This window comes from Aotus nancymaae, unplaced genomic scaffold, assembly GCF_030222135.1.
Source record: "Aotus nancymaae isolate 86718 unplaced genomic scaffold, 86718_ANA_hifiasm-v0.15.2.pri h1tg000036l, whole genome shotgun sequence".
Lineage (NCBI taxonomy): Eukaryota > Metazoa > Chordata > Mammalia > Primates > Aotidae > Aotus > Aotus nancymaae.
In genome coordinates, this window is record NW_026988450.1 from 29,694,183 (window position 1) to 29,712,515 (window position 18,333).

General features: G+C 43.7%; 1 non-coding gene and 1 pseudogene across 1 annotated transcript; both read left to right on the forward strand.

Moving 5' to 3' along the window:
• The first annotated feature begins 1,134 nt into the window (after nucleotides 1-1,134).
• On the forward strand, nucleotides 1,135-1,275 carry LOC135278225 (U4 spliceosomal RNA). Its single transcript, XR_010345761.1, has one exon. It is a non-coding gene; the product is annotated as a U4 spliceosomal RNA (small nuclear RNA).
• A 3,437-nt stretch (nucleotides 1,276-4,712) lies between these two features.
• LOC105716345 (small ribosomal subunit protein uS7-like) lies at nucleotides 4,713-17,862 on the forward strand (annotated as a pseudogene).
• Nucleotides 17,863-18,333: the final 471 nt, after the last annotated feature.

Consider the following 18,333-nt stretch of genomic DNA (forward strand, 5'->3'; position numbering starts at 1 on the left):
GGGGAAGTGGGGGGAAAGGGGAGGAAGAGCGTTAGGACAAATACATGTGGGTCTTAAAACCTAGATGGGAAGTTGATAGGTGCAGCAAACCACCATGGCACATGTATACCTCTGGAAGAAACCTGCATGTTCTGCACATGTATCCCAGAATTTAAAGTAAAAAAAAAAAAAAAAAAAAAAGAGGCCATGCTAGGTGGCTCATGCCTGTAATCTCAGCACTTTGAGAGGCCAAGACAGGAGGATCACCTGAAGTCAGAAGTTCAAGACCCGCCTGACCAACATGGAGAAACTCCGTCTCTACTATAAAAATACAAAATTAGCTGGGCATGGTGGCACATGCCTGTCATCCCAGCTACTCGGGAGGCTGAGGCAGGAGAATCGCTTGAACCCGGGAGGCAGAGGTTGAGGTGAGCTGAGATCGCACCATTGCACTCAGCCTGGGCAACAAGAGCAAAACTCCATCTCAAAAAAAAAAAAAAAAAGAAAGAAAAAAGAAAGTAAACAGCACAAAGAATTAGACACTGCCAGTAGGTTATCACAGAGCATTTTCACTTAATAATGTATATCTGAGAGCAGTCCAAGAGGAACATAACTTGTTCTTACTCAGAATGAGTATTTTCACATTTCTCAATACACAGTTAAACGCCACCACCACCACCACCACCAAAATGCTCTCAAACTTTTGGAGAAAGTTTATGGGCTACGCCCTCCTTCCTTTGCCGCCCCCGCACTCTGCAGCCTGGGCTCCCGCGGCTTTCAGCAGCCAGGGCCTGGCACCTGCCCACCCACATTTTCTTGGCCTACAGCCGGCTGTGGTCAAACCAGCAGCAGAAAGTCAGGGTGGGGGAGCAAAGAAGGAAGAGAAAGCACATTTTCCATGAGTAGTTGAGAAAGAGCTGCACGATTCACGTCGACACATAAGGCATAGCTCCGAAAGTGTTTTATTACGGGCGTTTACACCAAAGGTATCAGCAAGAATGTTCCATAAGGGTCTAGAAGGCAGTGGGTGTGGGAACATCAGGCTTTTGAACTGGTGGTGACAGCTGCATCTGAAAACATGATTGGTGGATGTGGGCAGTGAGAAGGGGCTTGGGATACCAAGGGACAAACCTGCTCCCTAGAAATGCAGCAAGCAGCTTTGCGCAGTGGCAGTATTGTAGCCAATGAGGTTTATCTGAGACGCGATTATTGCTAATTGAAAACTTTTCCTAATAGTCTGCCATGACGACTTGAAATATAGTCGGCATTGGCAACTTTTGGCAGTCTCTAAGGGGACTGAATTACAAAAATAAATAAATAAATAAATAAAAATAAATAATAATAGAAATGCGGCGAGCTAGGTTTGCAGGGGAGGGGTGAGGGTGAAAGAGAGCGATTTCCTTAGAGAAGTGCAATAGCAAGATTGGGCCCAGTGCCAGATGAAGGATGAGGGAACGCTCTGCCCTTCCTCACTGAAAACTAAACCCCACTTCCTCCATTTCCCACCTGCTTGTTTCTCCATCCACCTCCCCACTCTCAGCCCGATTGCCTGACTTCACGTATGTGAGGGGCTGTAGCTAGAGCTCAGCCGTCAACTAAGGCTCCAGATGACTGACGTCTCTCCCACAGGCTTCTCAGTGGGTGGATGCTAAGACAAGTAAAACCTGCAGTAGAGATTCTCATGACCTTGGGAGATGGAGAAACAGATCTTTGATCTTTGCCTCTTTCCTTTGGTTATTCATTTAATCTTGGTTCTCTGGGTTGTGCCTACCTCCATCTAAGCCAGATAATATAGAATGGTTTAGAGCTTCTAAATTAGGCTGTTAGCAGGGTAAGCATCCATCTCAGCCTGCAGGCCTGGCCCAGAGCTTACACCCAAGAAAGCAAAAACCCTCCTAGGGTGGGGCTTTCCTAGATGTAAAGCTTTCCCATGTCTGTAAGCAGGGGAGCTCCAGCCAAGATTATATTGGGCAGGTAATAAAATTAAGGGCAATAAAACCAGATAAACCACCTCATTAGCAGCAGTTTACTGGTAAAGCCATTTCAACAACAAGAAGAGGAAAGATGGAAGACTCAAATTCTTTGTCAAGTTCTTTCCAATAGCCTCCTCTGAAAAGGAACATTCTTTTCAGGAGTGTTGGCTTGGAAGAGAGGGCGTATGTAAATTTATCCAACACCTGCTAGGACCAAGGTAGTGGTTCAGAGAGGAGCCTCTGGAATTTGAAGCTGTCACTTGATTGCTACTGAGAGATCACCAGCTAAACTGTTTGACTTTTCTCAGAACTTTTTGTTTGTTTGTTTGTTTTGTTTTGAGACAGAGTCTTGCTCTGTCGCCCAGGCTGGAGGGCAGTGGGGTGATCTCGGCTGCAACTTCTGCTCCCAGGTTCAAGCGATTCTCCTGCCTCTGCCTCCAGGTTCAAGTGATTCTCCTGCCTCTGCTTCCCGAGTAGCTGGGATTACAGGCATGCACCACCAGACCCGGCTAATTTTTGTATTTTTAGTAGAGACTGGGTTTCACCATGTTGGTCAGGATGGTCTGGATCTCCTGACCTCGTGTTCCACCTGCCTCGGCCTCCCAAAGAGCTGGGATTACAGGCGTGAGCCACCGCACCTGGCCACTCAGAACTTTTTTATCAGTCATGTAAATGAGAGAGTGGAGGTCCTGTAGCAGTCTGTGAAGGATCAACTGATTATTGAGTGTTGACTTGCACATTAAAAGTCACACAGTTTCAAAAAAGAAAAAAGAAAAAAATGACACTACCTATTTTTAAAAAATGGAATAATTTTCTTTTTCTTTGTCTTTCTTTTTTTTTTTTTTGAGATGGAGTTTCACTCTTGTTGCCCAGGCTGGAGTGCAGTGGTGCAATTTTGGCTCACCACAACCTCCACCTTCTGGGTTGAAGTGATTCTCCTGCCTCAGTCTCTCGAGTAGCTGGGATTACAGGCATGCACCACCACACCTGGCTAATTTTTGTATTTTTATTAGAGACAGGGTTTCTCCATGTTGGACACACTGGTTTTGAGCTCCTGACCTCAGGTGATCTGCCCACCTTGGCCTCCCAAAGTGCAGGTGTGAGTCACCGCACCTGGCTGGAACCATTTTCTTAACCATATACATCATGGTGATATTATGCTGCTTTTAAGGGATTAAGAAGGAAAAACATGAAAAACAATTAGATTCTCAAAATTGCCTGTACCTGCCTGGGTGCCATGGCTCATGCCTGTAATCTCAGCACTTTGGGAGGCTGAGGTGGGAGGATTGCTTGGGGCTAGGAGTTCAAGACCAGTCTGGGCAACATAGCGAGACCCTGTCTCTATTTATAAAAAAAGATGCCTTATGCACACCACATTTTACCAAAGTATATAAACCTACACTCACTGTGTATGTATATTTACACTATATATTTACCTGTATATGGCAAGATAGCTGCATTAGGATGCACTTCTAAGTGGCTTTTTTTTTTTAAGCATTGGCAAAATATTTTAATAAATAAATACTTGCCCTTGTCAATTTTATTTCTATAAAACTTCAAATATCATTTGGTGATTGAGTTTCTAAATATCAAATGCAATGCCCTCCTAACAACTATAAACTGTATTTGCTAACTAAGAAGAGGCATGAAGTGTTCCATGACTGTATTATTCTTGGGAGGCAGGCTATGGTGGTGTGAGCAGCCACCCCTTTAGGACATATCATGCTGGTGAAACACTGATTCATGACACACTGCCAGGAATGGCCATCATCCAAGTCCCGGGGCAAGTTCAGAAGGGCTAGTCAGATGTTTAAATTCCTGCCTTTGTCAGAATCTAGGGATTATTTTGATACCTTTTCCCCCCTCCCATCTATATCCAATCAATTACCAACATCTCTCAGCTGGTTTCACTTCCTAAACGTCTCTCCAATCTGTCTGCTCCTCTTTTACTCTACCACCACTTTCCTAGGCCAAACTGCCTGGATTATTACAAAATCTTTCCAGCTGGGCTACCTCCATCCACGTTTGTCCCACTCCAATCAAGTCCCCACACAGTGGCCAGGTTGATTTAAAAAGCGAGCACAAGCCGGGCGAGGTGACTCGCTCTTATAGTCCCAGCACTTTGGGAGGCCAAGGCAGGTGGATCACCAAAGGTCAGGAGTTTGAGACCAGCCTGGCCAACATGGTGAAATCCCATCTCTACTAAAAATAACAAAAATTAGCCAGGCATGATGGCGCATACCTGTAATCCTAGCTACTCGGGAGGCTCAGGCAGGAGAATCACTTGAACTGGAAAGGTGGAGGTTGCAGTGAGTTCAGATCATGCCATTGCACTCCAGCATGGGCAACAAGAGTGAAACCCTATCTCAAAAAAAAAAAAAAGGTGAGCATGGAGCTGAGTGGTCTTTCCTCTCCCTCCCAGACCCCATGGCTTCCCCTTGCTCTCAGATGGAAGGTCAATATCTGTACCTGCCCAGGGGTCATGAATGAACTGGCCTCTCTCCAACTGGCCAGTCTCATCCTGTACTTCACATCAGTATTCTACCACTTCCTCCATGACATTGATCTGGTTATGGCTCCTTATGTCTCACGAAATTTGGGGAAGACTCACATACCTGAATTTTCCCCAAAGTTCCTTAGGTGGTTCTGAACCACTACTATGGTTGAAAGTATTAAAGGCTAGATTGGCTCTTCCTGTCTGTGCCGGGGCGGCGTGTGGTGCATGCCGAGCCACAGAGATGCTCAGGCTGTGCCCACAGGATGACCAAGTGGGAGACAGCAGCACCAGTGGTGGCAGAGAGCCAGGGATCAAGCTCTTTGGGAAGTGGAGCTCTGATGATGTGCAGATCTATGGCATCTCCCTGCAGGATTACACTGCAGTGAAGGAGCAGTATGCCAAGTATCTGCCTCACGGCGCAGAGCGACATGCCACCAACGCTTCTGTGAAGCTCAGTGCCCCATCGTGGAGTGCCTCACTTACTCCATGATGATGCATGGCCGCAGCAACCGCAAGAAGCTCATGATCGTGCGCATCGTCAAGCATGCCTTCAAGATCCTCCAGCTGCTCACAGGCAACAACCCTCTGCAGATCCTGGTGAACGCCATCATCAACAGTGGCCCCCAAGAGGACTCCACATGCGTTGGGCAAGCCAGGACCATGAGATGACAGGCTGTGGACGTGTCCCCATTGCACAGCGTGAATCAGGCCATCTGGCCGCTGTGCACAGGTGCTTCTGAGGCTGCCTTCCGGGAACATCAAGAACATTGTGGAGTGCCTGGCAGATGAGCTCATCAGTGCTGCCAAGGGCTCCTCTTATTTTCCCGGTTGCTGCCCAATAAACCTGCCTTTTGGGGTGGCCCCACAAAAAAATAAAAAATAAAAAAAGATAGCTAGACTGAAGATGGAGGCAAGTCGAAACTTGCACCCCAGGCTCTTCCGATAGCATCAGGATTTGACTTAGGTTTAAAAGGCAGGCCAGGAAAAATTTCAAAATGGCAAGTCATGGGGCAAGCTTTGCAGAGCAGGTCACTGCTGTTCCTTCTGCTATCCCAAAAGGGTTGAAGAGTGAATTACACATAAACCACTGGGTAAATACCTTGTTTTTACCTAAATACTTCTAGATACTTTCTAGAAATATAAAAGAAGCAACCATGAGACTGAAGATGCACTCACAAAAGCTCTGGAACATTACAGATGAAGCAGATGTTTCCTTCATAATAAAAAACTCGGCCGAAAATGTCTTTCTCTGAAGGAATAGAAGTTCGTGTTTGTAGACTGTATAATCCTGTTGTAACGGAGCTCGTTAAATGGATTCAGATGAGCTATGGGTTGAATCCTGTTCTAGAAACTGACAACTAGGAGAGGCTAAGCCTGATCAAATAGTATTTATTGATCTTCTCTTCCAATTCCATTATAGAAAGATTCCAATATATTGTCAAATTCACTTTTCTGCAAGTATCTCATGAATTGCATTTCAAAAATGGGATTGATTGGTCGGGTGCGGTGGCTCATGCCTGTAATCTCAGCACTTTGGGAGGCTGAGGCGGGTGGATCATGAGGTCAGGAGTTCAAGACCAGCCTCACCAACATGGTGAAACCTGGTCTCTACTAAAATAAAAAATACAGAAATTAGCTAGGCATGGTGGTGGGTGCCTGTAATCCTAGCTACTCGGCAGGCTGAGGCAGATAATTGCTTGAACCCAGGAGGCAGAGGTTGCAGTGAGCAGAGACCACACCACTGCACTCCAGCCTGGGTGACAGAGCAAAACTCTGTCTCAAAAAAATAAATGGAGGGGGGTTTGATTTTATTTGTCACTGTGGCTTATAGCACATACTGAGTCCTCAGCCAGCTGTGGGAGGATATGGCTAGTTTATTTGTTTATTCTTTTTTCTTTTCTTTTTTTATGGAACAAGAATAGTCCTATTGCAATAAGGATATGGCTAGTTTAGATTCTCATCCGAGTTGCGTATGACAGTATCTGGCATCTTTTCAATAACTGCAGTCATAATTCCCAACATTACTTGGAGAGCAAAGCACATGAGGAAATAAATCAACTTTTAATGTCAGGATATCACACCCTTTCTAACTTTTTTTGGACATGAATGAGGCAGTAATTGTATAATTAACCTTGAACTTATCACTTTATAGTCAGATGATTACTTTACAAAGAAGCTCTATCTGTAACACACAAGTTTATTTAATTTTTTAAAAAAGAGCTTTCTAGACTAGAAAAAAAATCTTCTTAAAATAATGATTATCATCTGGGCATGGTGGCTCTCATCTGTAATCTCAGCACTTTGGGAGGCCAAGTTGGGAGGATCACTTGAGCCCAGGAGTTCAAGACCAGCCTAGCCAACATGGTGAAACTTCATCTTGTAAGAAAATAAATAAATAAGAAAAGATAATTTTGTGTAAGTAATATATGTGAAAGGTCCCAAATGTAAAATGTTCAAGAGAACATATAATGAAAAATATGCCTAACTCCTACCCTCATGACTTCAGCCATCTAATTCTCTTCCCTGGAGGCAAACACAGTGACGAGTTTTTTTGTTTATCTGTCCAGAGACATTCTATGCATTTACATATACACACACATTCTTTTTTAAAACCCACCTGGTAGCATATCTTACATAATGTTGGCTTTTTTGTCTGTTTTTAAAATAAGATATGCTGTTGTTCCACATTAGTACATAGAGAGGGGCCTAATTTGTTAATAGCTGTGTTTGATGCAATAATTCCTTCCTTCCTTTCTTTCTTTCTTTCTTTCTTTTTCTTTCTTCTTTCTTTCTTTCTTCTTTCCTTCTTTCCTTCCTTCCTTCCTTCTTTCTCTATTTCTGTCTTTTGCTGTAGAGAAAGAGTTTGATGTGAGGCTAGCTCGAGCGGGAGAACTGGAGTTATCATTTAAATCAGTCTCCCCAAAGGCTCAGAGGTTAGGATTTTTATGGGCAACTTCGTGGGTTGGGGGCTAGGGAATGGCTGCTGCTGATTGGTTGAGGATGAAATCACAGGGGTGTGGAAACCTATCCTCATGCACTGAGTCTGCCTTTGGGAGGAGCCACAGGACCAGTTGAGTTATGAGTCATGAGTCCAGCTGGGGTCATTCTGAAAAACATCTCAAAAAAAAAAAACACAATCTTAGGTTCTACAATAGTGATGTTATCTATAGGAACAATTGGGAAAGTCACAAATCTTGTGACCTCTGGCCACATGACCCCTGAGCAGTAAGAAATTATAGAAATTATGCCTTGGCTGGGTTTGGGGCTCATATTTGTAATCCCAGCACTTTGGGAGGCTAAGGCAGGAGGACTACTTGAGCCCAGGTGTTTGAGACCAGCCTGGGCAATATAGTGAGACCTCATCTTTATTGAAAAAAAAAAAAAAAAAGAAGAAGAAGAAAAGCAGAAAGAAAAGGAACTATGCCCACATCTTAGCATAGACCAGGCTCCTCCCATAACCCTACTCTTATGACCTTTCATTAGTCTTACAAAGGTAGTCTTCACTTTCTGAGCAAAGAAAGAATGGGTTAGTTTTAGGGAGGGATTATTATTATCCTTGCTTTCAAGTAAACTACAAACTAAATTCCTCCCAAAGTTAGCTAGGCCTATGCCCAGGAATGACTAAAGACAGCGTGGAGGTGAGAAGGAAGACAGAAGCAACTAAGTTAGGTTTCTATTACTGACATAATTTTGCAAAGGTGATTTCAAATCATCCACTGGGCTTCAGCATACCTCAGTCCTGAGGTGTGAGCTGCAGAGATGGGAAAATGCTGATGACTGCTCTAGCTTCTCCCTGCATGACAGCAGGCACTGGGTGTAGTTGGGTTATAAGTTGTCCCCAGGGTAAGAGGAGTGAAACCATCTTGCAGTTGTGTGTATGTGTTCACCAGTACCTGGTTTGGGTCCCAAGGTATGTCTAACAAAAACATTAGTGCTGTTATCTACAGCTTTAGCGACTGTAAGACAAATAATGAGCTCTAACATAAGGAGTGAAAGTCCTAGCTTCAGAAGTCCTTGTAGAACTGACTAGAAGTCTTCCTCTTCTTTTTCTTTTTCTTCTTCTTCTTCTTCTTTCTTCTCTTCTTCTCCTCCTCCTCTTCCCTCTTCTTCTTGTTCTTCTTCCTTCTTCTCCTCTTCCTCCTTCTTCTTCTCTTCTTCTTCTCCTCCTCCTTCTTGTTCTTCTTCCTTCTTCTCCTCTTCCTCCTTCCTCTTCTTCTCTTCTTCTTCTCCTCCTCCTCCTCCTCCTCCTCCTCCTTCTTCTTCTTCTTCTTCTTCCTCTTCTTCTTCTTTTCTTCTTCTCCTTCTTCTTGAGACAGGGACTCATTCTGTTGCTGAGGTGGGAATGCACTGGCATAATCGTGGCTCACTGTAGCCTTGACTTCCTGGGCTAAAGGGATCTTCAGCCTCCTAACAGCTGAGACTACAGGCACACGCCACCGAGCCCAGCTAAGTCTTCGATTTTTTGTAGAGACGAGGGTCTCCCTATGTTGCTTAAGCTTGTCTTGAACTCCTAGGCTCAAGCAGGTCTCCTGCCTCAGCTTCCCCAAGTGCTGAGATTATAGGAATGAGCCACTGTGCCCAGCTTGACCTGAAGTCTTAAGGGATCCAGGTGAATGACCCTGAGAACTAATTAGATGTGGAGTCATCAGCAGAAACTCAAAATCAATGCACAAGGCTGAAATCTAATAACAGGTAGACTACAGTTTTTCCTAAAACATATTTTTTTTCCTCTTCAGTTCTCCATGTTTAATCAAAGACAAATCATAATAGGACCAATTCATTTGCAAAATAAATTTCAGTCTTACTATACTTGGCCTAATTATTTGTATAAAGTGCAACAAGAATAGTTATTTGCCATTTAGGCACTTTTTAAAAAAATTGACTTTGCTGAAACTATTTCATAAGAAATCACAAATTAGACCTTTTAAAAGCCTCTTGAGCTGAGCTAAGGATTTATTTGTGTCTGCAGATACCTGTATGAATTGAGTGTATTCCTCTTCTCAAGGTCTCAGAATAGCTTGGGCCTCCTGGGCCTGTCAGAAAGTGACATTCTTTATTTACCACAGGTCAGAAACCCAGTACAAAACATGGTACAAGGCCCGTTTTCCCAAAAGGCTTTTACCATCTCTATGGGTCAACTTAGTTCCTCCAAGCAGTCTGAAAACATGTCATTCTAGTCAAAACCTTGGTGAAATATAACTGTAGTCTCCAGTTGTGTCCTGTTACAAAAGAAAACTGATTCTTTTTTTCCCCCCATGGGACTCTGCTTGATAAGGAAAACTGATTCTTATTGAACTTATGCAAATAACTATGTTCCTACAAGTTAAGAATATGCAGAGTTTCCAAATTCTGGAGAGATTCAGTAGAGAGAAGTACACTCTAGATTTTGCCCACAGGAGTACATTTTACTCAATAGTTAAAAGCTGGCCAGGCGCAGTGGCTCATGCCTGTAATCTCAGTACTTTGGGAGGCTGAGGTGGACAGATCACCTGAGGTCAGGAGTTTGAGACCAGCCTGGCCAACATGGTGAAACCCTGTCTCTACTAAATATACAAGAATTAACCCGGTGTGGTGGTGGGCGCTTGTAGTCCCAGCTATTCGGGAGGCTGAGGCAAGGGAATCACTTGAACCCGGGAGGCAGACGTTGCAGTGAGCTGAGATTGCACCATGACTACACTCCAGCCTGGGTGTCAAAGTGAGACTCCATCTCACAAAAAAAAGAAAAGAGAAATTAAAAATTGTTAAAAGCTGCAAATAGCTCAAAAAAAAGTTCTTGTGACTTTGAAAAATAAAACAAAAATAATCGGTGGGTTGGGTATCTAATAACAGGTATTAACTAACTGGGTATCGAAGAATAGGTAGAAAAGCAGATTGTTCCAGTCTCTTATTAGTTCAGTTCATGCAATTAACATCTGTTTTGCTTGTTATTCATGGACACATCCCCTTTCCATAAGAGTCCTGGAAATTTTGTTTGTTTGTTTTCTATTCTAATAACACAATTTCCAAAGTTATCAAGAACCTGTGTCTGGGCACAATGGCTCAGGCCTGCAATCCCAGCACTTTGAGAGGCTGAGACTGGAGGATTACTTGAGCTCAGGAGTTCAAGAGCAGCCTGGGCAGCATGGCAAAACCCTTTCTTTACGAAAAAAATCCACACCAAAAATTAGCCAGGCATGGTGGCATGTGCCTGGAAGATTGAGGCTGCAGTGAGTCAAGATCGCACCACTGCACTCCAGGCTGGGCGACAGAGTGAGACCTTGTCTCAAACAAAAACAAAAACGAGGCCAAAAATCTGCATTCAAGAGCACCTGTCAAAGTCCTACAGCTGATTACAAAACCACCTTTTTAAAAAGGAGCAGGCTGGGCATGGTGGCTTACGCTTGTAATCCCATCACTTTGGGAGGCCAAGACCAGTGGATCACCTGAGGTCAGGAGTTCGAGACCAGCCTGGCCAACATGGTGAAACCCAGTCTCTACTAAAAGTACAGAAATTATCTGGGCATGGTGGCACACAACTGTATTCCCAGCTACTCGCAGGGCTGAGGTACAAGAATCACTCAAACCTGGGAAGTGGAGGTTGCAGTGAGCCAAAATCATGCTCACTGTATTGAAGTAAAATATTTGGTGATAACATAAGTCTCAGAATGGCTGTGGTTAACAACACAATTGACAAAGAAATTTGGTTATTTTTATGACATACAATATTTACCATTACAATTATAATTATTACTGATAACATACACTAAGTCATACCGGAATTAGAAAAGTTTTGCCCAATTCTGGAACACACACCAATAACACATTCACACAAATACAGCCAAAAGAAAGCCAAACAGGCTGGGCGAGGTGGCTCATGCCTATAATCCCAGCACTTTGAGAAGCCAAGGTGGGAGGATCACCTGAGCTCAGAAGTTCAAGACCAGCCTGGCCAACGTGGTGAAACTCTGTCGCTACTAAGAATACAAAAATTAGCTGGGCGTGGTGGTGGATGCCTGTCATCCCATTTACTCGGGAGGCTGAGGCAGGAGAATTGCTTGAACCCTGGAAGCAGAGGTTGGGATGAGCTGAGATTGTGCCACTGCATTCCAGCCTGGGCAACAGAATGAGACTCAGTCTCAAAAAAAAAAAAAAAGCCAAATACCATTTCCTACTTGACAGTGATTCCTATATAATTTATAATATTTTTTGATGATTGTATGGTTTTTAAAATACAGACAACTCTTGATAATTTGTACCAATGAACTTGAAGATGATAAAATGGTGTGATGCTCAATAATCCTTTATACTTGGTTTGATCTGCCTTATCAAATTTGTAACAAAAAGCCATACTGGATTGTGTATTTCGGGAAGAAAGGGAAAGCTGCTCACCTGCTGCATTCCTGTACTCTCCTTTGTTCTGGGAATGAACATCATCATCTTGCCATAGAGCTGTCTTCTTTGCAAACACCTTATAATTGCTCAGCTGGTCTGGGGTTCAGGGAAAGAAAGCCTCTGTATAGAAGTCAAGTTTCAGAGCTGGGCGTGGTAGCTCATGCCTGCAATCCCAGCACTTTGGGAGGCCAAGGTGGGCAGATCACCTGAGGATGGGAGTTTAAGACCAGCCTGACCAACATGAAGAAACCCCGTCTCTACTAAAAATACAAAATTAGCCAGGCGTGGTGGCACATACCTGTAATCCCAACTACTCGGGAGGCTGAGGCAGGAGAATGGCTTGAACCTGGGAGGCGGAGGTTGTCTTGAGCTGAGATCTCTCCATTGCACTCCAGCCTGGACAACAAGAACGAAACTCTGTCTCAAAAAAAAAAAAAAAAATTGAATTTCAGCAGTGGTTTGCCAAGTCCTGAGATCAGAATTTTGTTTTGGAGATGAATATAAAAGCATCTAAAGGTCAAGGAAAATGTTTTTCCTGTGATAAGGAACTTAAGACCTTTGCTTCATAAGTGTAGATGACCACTCCCCTCTAAAGTTAGGGAGAAGAATGTTGCATTCATTCTTTTTTCCTGGCCAATCTCTTTTTTGATTCTCCTGGCATGGTCCAACAGATACATGGGGCCTCCCCGGGGTCTGGCCTACTCCCAATCCGGAGGCTGGTTTACAGCGGCCTGCCTCATTTGCCATCTTCACTCCTTTCCTTCTATAATTTTAACATGCCAAATAAACCAGGTGTCTCTTTTGGACCTCAGGGGACTTAGTATCCAAAAGCTTAATGAGTTCAACAGGGCTGAATTTAAAACCTGAAATTTTGATTTTTGGAACGTTTGTCAAATATTAAAGATTTCACACACTTGATATGGCAAAAGGATCACAGACCATTCATTTAGCTAAAGTGGTAACTCAACAAATTTCAAAAGGGAAAAACCTTTACTCTGATAGAGAGGCAACTCAGCTTTTCAAACAAAACCCAAGAAAGGCAACATGAGGCCAGCTGAATTTGTCTCTTCTCTCTCCCCTCTTTTTCCTTTTTTCTTGCCATTTACTCAGAAGGCAAACAAAAATTTTTTACTATCTCTCAATATTGCATGAAAGTCTTGTTCAAAAGAGAAAACAAAAGTTTTTCTTTGTATTAGTGTACCATTAATGTTAGACTCAATTTTTAATAAAAATTTATAAACAAATCATTTAATTAATTAATTATTTTTTTTTGAGACAGTCTCACTTTGTCGCCCAGGCTTGACTGGAGGGTACGATCTCAGCTCACTGCAGCCTCCACCTCCTGGGTTCAAGTGATTCTCCTGCCTCGGCCTCCCGAGTAGCTGGGATTACAGGCATGTGCCACCACGCCTGGCTAATTTTGTATTTTTAGTAGAGACGGGATTCTCCATGTTGGTCAGGCTGGTCTCGAACTCCCAACCTCAGGTGATCCACCTGCCTCGCCCTCCCAAACTGCTGGGATTACAGGCATGAGCTACTGTGCCCGGCCTGCTAATACTCTTTAACCTGAATTCTCCACTACAATTAACTGACCTACTGGGGCTCTTGAACAGAATTCTAATCCCTGCTCTGTCATTAACTTGCTGTCTGACAAATGATATCTTCCTTTTGGCTCTTGGTCTGCTCACTCACAAATTAGGGGTGGTACTGGGATGGGAGGGGGTGGACCCCTCTCCTAGGTCCTTTTCAGATCTAACATTCTGTCAATCTGTGACCAGATGAGGTCAAAGGGCCTTCCTTTCCAACTCTACACTTTGATCAGCAATTTACATTTTCATGGGTTTGGTCTTGTTTCTCCAATTGTTCTTGAGCTTATTAAAGACAAGACTATCTCTTTGTATTCTTTCAAGAATATCCTGCTAGAATCATGGCTCCAAAAATGTATGTTGATTTTCTAAGTTATCATTTACTTGCCTTAATAATTAATAATACTATGCCTTAATAATTGCTCCATTACTATTATCTGAAATAGATTGATTAACCCAAGTTTCTTTTAGGACAAGGAATAGGAATTGCAATGCTTGTGCTGAATTAGAACAATTGGGAACATTTGGGAGGCTGAGGCAGGCAGATTGCTTGAGTCTAGGAGTTCAATACCAGACTGGGCAACATGGCAAAATCCCGTTTCTACAATACAAAAAAATTAGCTGGGTGTGGAGGTGCACACCAGTGGTCCCACCACTCAAGAAGCTGAATTGGGAGGATCATGTAAACCTGGAAAGTCAAGGCCACAGTGAGCTATGATCATACCACTGCACTCCAGCCTGAGTGACAGAATGAAACCCCGTCTCAAAAGAAAAAAAGAACAATTGGGAACAATTCTTGATCTTAGCATTAGGTCCTTAACAATATATCTAATTTATGCAATCTATATATTGCTGACATACATATAAATACTATTAGCAACTTTCTTTTTTTAAATCAAAAACAATGTCTTGTCCATGCAGAAAAGATGAAAATGGTTACTTCCTCTCAATTTACAATGTCCCAATATTATTTTATCCCATGCATGTAACTGCTTGTATTGTTTTTTTTTTTTGAGACGGAGTTTCGCTCTCGTTACCCAGGCTGGAGTGCAATGGCGCGATCTCAGCTCACCGCAACCTCCGCCTCCTGGGTTCAGGCAATTCTCCTGCCTCGGCTTCCTGAGTAGCTGGGATTACAGGCACGCGCCACCATGCCCAGCTAATTTTTTTGTATTAGTAGAGACGGGGTTTCACAATGTTGACCAGGATGGTCTCGATCTCTTGACCTCGTGATCCACCCGCCTCGGCCTCCCAAAGTGCTGGGATTACAGGCTTGAGCCACCGCGCCCGGCTGCTTGTATTGTTATGAGACTATTATAGCAAAAAAATGTGAAGAAGCTCAATATTTTCTAAAATGGAACTCATCGTTTCCCCAAATTTTTACACTCTTCGGTGTCCTCCATTTTGTTTTATTTATTTTTTGAGACGGAGTCTTACTCTGTCGCCCAGGCTGGAGGGCAGTGGCGTGATCTTGGCTCACTGCAACCTCTGCCTCCCAGGCTCAAGTGATTCTCCTGCCTCAGCCCCCTGAGTAGCTGGGATTACAGGCGCCTGCCACCACACCCAGCCTGTCTTCCATTTTAGTAAAGGGCACCACCATCCCTTCAGTTGCTCAAGCCAGAAACCTAGGTGTCATTGTTGACGTTTCCTTGACTATTTGATGACTTCCTTTTCCTTACTGTGCCCCCTCCCCATTAATTAATCACCAAGTCTTTTCCATTCTATCCCCTAAATACATCTTCAACCCATTTGCTTCCCTGTATCACCATTACCACATCAAGTGCAAGCTATCATCATCTCTCAAGCAGACTGCTGTGAAAACTTCTTACCCTCTTACCGAAGCACATTGGATTGTGTTGATTCTCCCCTTATGCTCTTTTTTTTTTTTTTTTTTTGAGATGGAGTTTTATTCTTGTGGCCCAGTCTGGAGTGCAGTGGTGTGATCTTGGCTCACTGCACTCTGCCTCCTGGGTTCAAGTGATTTTCATGTCTCAGTCTCCCAAGTAGCTAGGATTACAGGTGCCCGCCACTACGCCCAGCTAATTTTTATCTTTAAAAAAAAATTTTTTTTTTTAATAGACATGGGGTTTCTCCATATTGGTCAGGCTGGTCTCGAACTCCCAACCTCAAGTCATTCGCCCATCTCAGCCTCCCAAAATGCTGGGATTACAGGCATGAGCCACCACACCCAGCCATTTTTGTCTTTTTACTAGGGACCACATTTCACCATGTTGGCCAGGCTGGTCTAGAACTCCTGACCTCAGGTGATCCAGCTGCCTCGGCCTCCAAAAGTGCTAAAATCACAGGCACGAGCCACCGCCCTCGACCTCTCCTCACACTCTTTAAAAGTTTCCCATTGCCTTTAGGATAAAAACCCAAATCCTTAAGCCCTATGAGATGCTGTGTGTTCTTCCCTCTGCCTAGTTGTTGGGTTCAACATATCTCATTCCATCCCTCATTCTTTCTGTTCCAAAGACTAGCCTCTCAGTTCTTTCCAATAATTAGTCACTCTTCTTCCATCTTGGAATTTTGCCTGGAATATATTAGCTTAATTTTCAGGCCCTCTATTGCCATCCCCTATAATCTTCCATGCCCCGCTCACCAACTTGAACATACATCAGTTATTTATTTATTTTGAGACAGAGTCTCATTCTGTCACTTAGGCTGGAGTACAATGGTACAATCTTGGCTGACTGCAACTTCCGCCTCCTGGGTTCAAGCGAGTCTCCTGCCTCTGCCTGCTGAGTAGCAGGGATGGGGTTTCACTATGTTGGCCAGGGTGACCTCGAACTCCTGACCTCAAGTGATCCGCCTCCCTCAGCCTCCCAAACTGCTGAGATTACAGGCATGAGCCACTGCATCTGACCAGTTAAATTATTCTTTAGGGTTTACCTTAAATATCAGTTAGTCAAAGAACATCTGTGAACTCTCACCCACAGTTTATACTCCTTCTCAGCTTTATAAGTTGTATTTGTATAACTCTTCAACTTGCCAGCTGCTTATCTGTATGCCTCATGAGGGCAATGCACTTACTGGGCTTGACACACAATGGGCATAGAGTAAATAATTGGTGAAACCACAGTTAATTTTTCAGAAATCCTTTACTTCCAGCTATTAACATTTTTAACATTTATTTACAATAATAGATCTGAATAACTCTTTTCACTAATTAGGTTGCATTAAATGCAAGTGTGATGATTCTTTTTTAATTTTCAAGATTAATTTTTTTTTTTTTTTTTTTTTTTAAAGATGGGACTTTGCTGTGTTGACCAGGCTGGTCTTAAACTTCTGGTCTCAAGTGATCCTCCCACCTCAGCCTCTCAAAGTTCTGGGATTACAGGTATGAGCCACTGCACCCCGCCTGATTTTTTTTTAACTTTTGACCAATAAGGCAAATTATTTGAAGGTTTAAAAATTTTGTATTCTTTCCCCTAGACTTTCTGTCTTAATATGGAGATGGTAAGAAAAACCTTCTACTTTGAGCACCATGATTTAATTAATAATATCGCTGTCATTTATTAGGTACTTGCTATTTTCCAGGGATAGTTCTTAGTGCACAGCTGGGCGCTGTGGCTCACGCCTGTAATCCCAGCACTTTGGGAGGCCAAGGTGGGTGGATAACCTGAGGTCAGGAGTTCAAGACCAGCCTGACCAACATGGTGAAACCCCATCTCTACTGAAAATACAAAACTTAGCCGGGCATGGTGGTGAGCACCTGTAATCCCAGCTACTTGGGAGGCTGAGGCAGGACCCGGGAGGTAGAGGCTGCAGTGAGCTGAGATGGTGCCATTGCACTCCAGCCTGGGTGACAGAGCATGACTCCATCTAAATAAGTAAATAAATAAATAAAGGTTATGAAGTAGTTATTATTTTTACCTTTGCATTGGAGTGTAATTTTATTGCTTTGTTCATTGCTCCGAGGGCAACATGAAGGAGGCGTCTGTCTGTTGCTGACACGCCTCTTCATTAGGTCATATTTTACAGTTAGTTACAATAGATTCTGACAATGACAGAGACTTTTTCCTGGCTTACTCAGGCAGCTCTCAGGCCTCACTGCCAGAGGATTGCCTCCTGTCATCTGCCACCTCTTGCATCACAGCTTCTTCTCCGGTGGATTTGGCTCCATCGTGTTTTATGACTGCCAGAGGAATTTATCTGGTCATGCATTCCACTTGATGTCACAGGAGCCAGTTCCTGTGATTTCTTTGAATGCTGTCGTTCTTCTAAAGGTGTTCAGAAAGGAGAGTACTGCAGGGGACCTACACTCAGCTCCTATCCTGAGTCTTCTGTGGACATAGGATGGGAAGCAGTGACTGTGTCAGGGGAGCTGGACAAGACCTTGAAGTTGAGGGCACAGGTTCTGGAGCCAAACAGATTGGCTTCAAATTCAGCCTTCAGACACAGTGCTGGGGTAATGCAGAAAGGAGAAGAACTGTGCAGGCTGGAACGGTCATGAACAGCCACATGGAAGAGGGAAGAACCTACCCTTTTTTTTTTTGGGAGACAGAGTCTCACTCTGTTGCTCAGGCTGGAGTGCAGTGGTCTGATCTTGGCTCACTGCAACCTCCGCCTCCTGGGTTCAAGCAATTCTCCTGCCTCAGCCTCCTGAGTAGCTGGGATTACAGGTGTGCACCACCACACCCAGCTAATTTTTGTATTTTCAGTAGAGATGGGGTTTTACCATGTTGGTCAGGCTGCTCTCAAACTCCTGACCTTGTGATTCACTTGCCTTGGCCTCTCAAAGTGCTGGGATTACAGGTGTGAGCCACCGCGCCTGGCCTGAACCTACCTTTTAGGATGATAAAATTTGGACAAATAGAAGGGAGTGAAAAGGTATTCTAGGCTGGAGACAGCAGCATGCACCAAGGTGTAGAGTTAGGAACGAGCATAGAAGAAGATTAAAGAAGTCAATAGTGACTCTAAGATG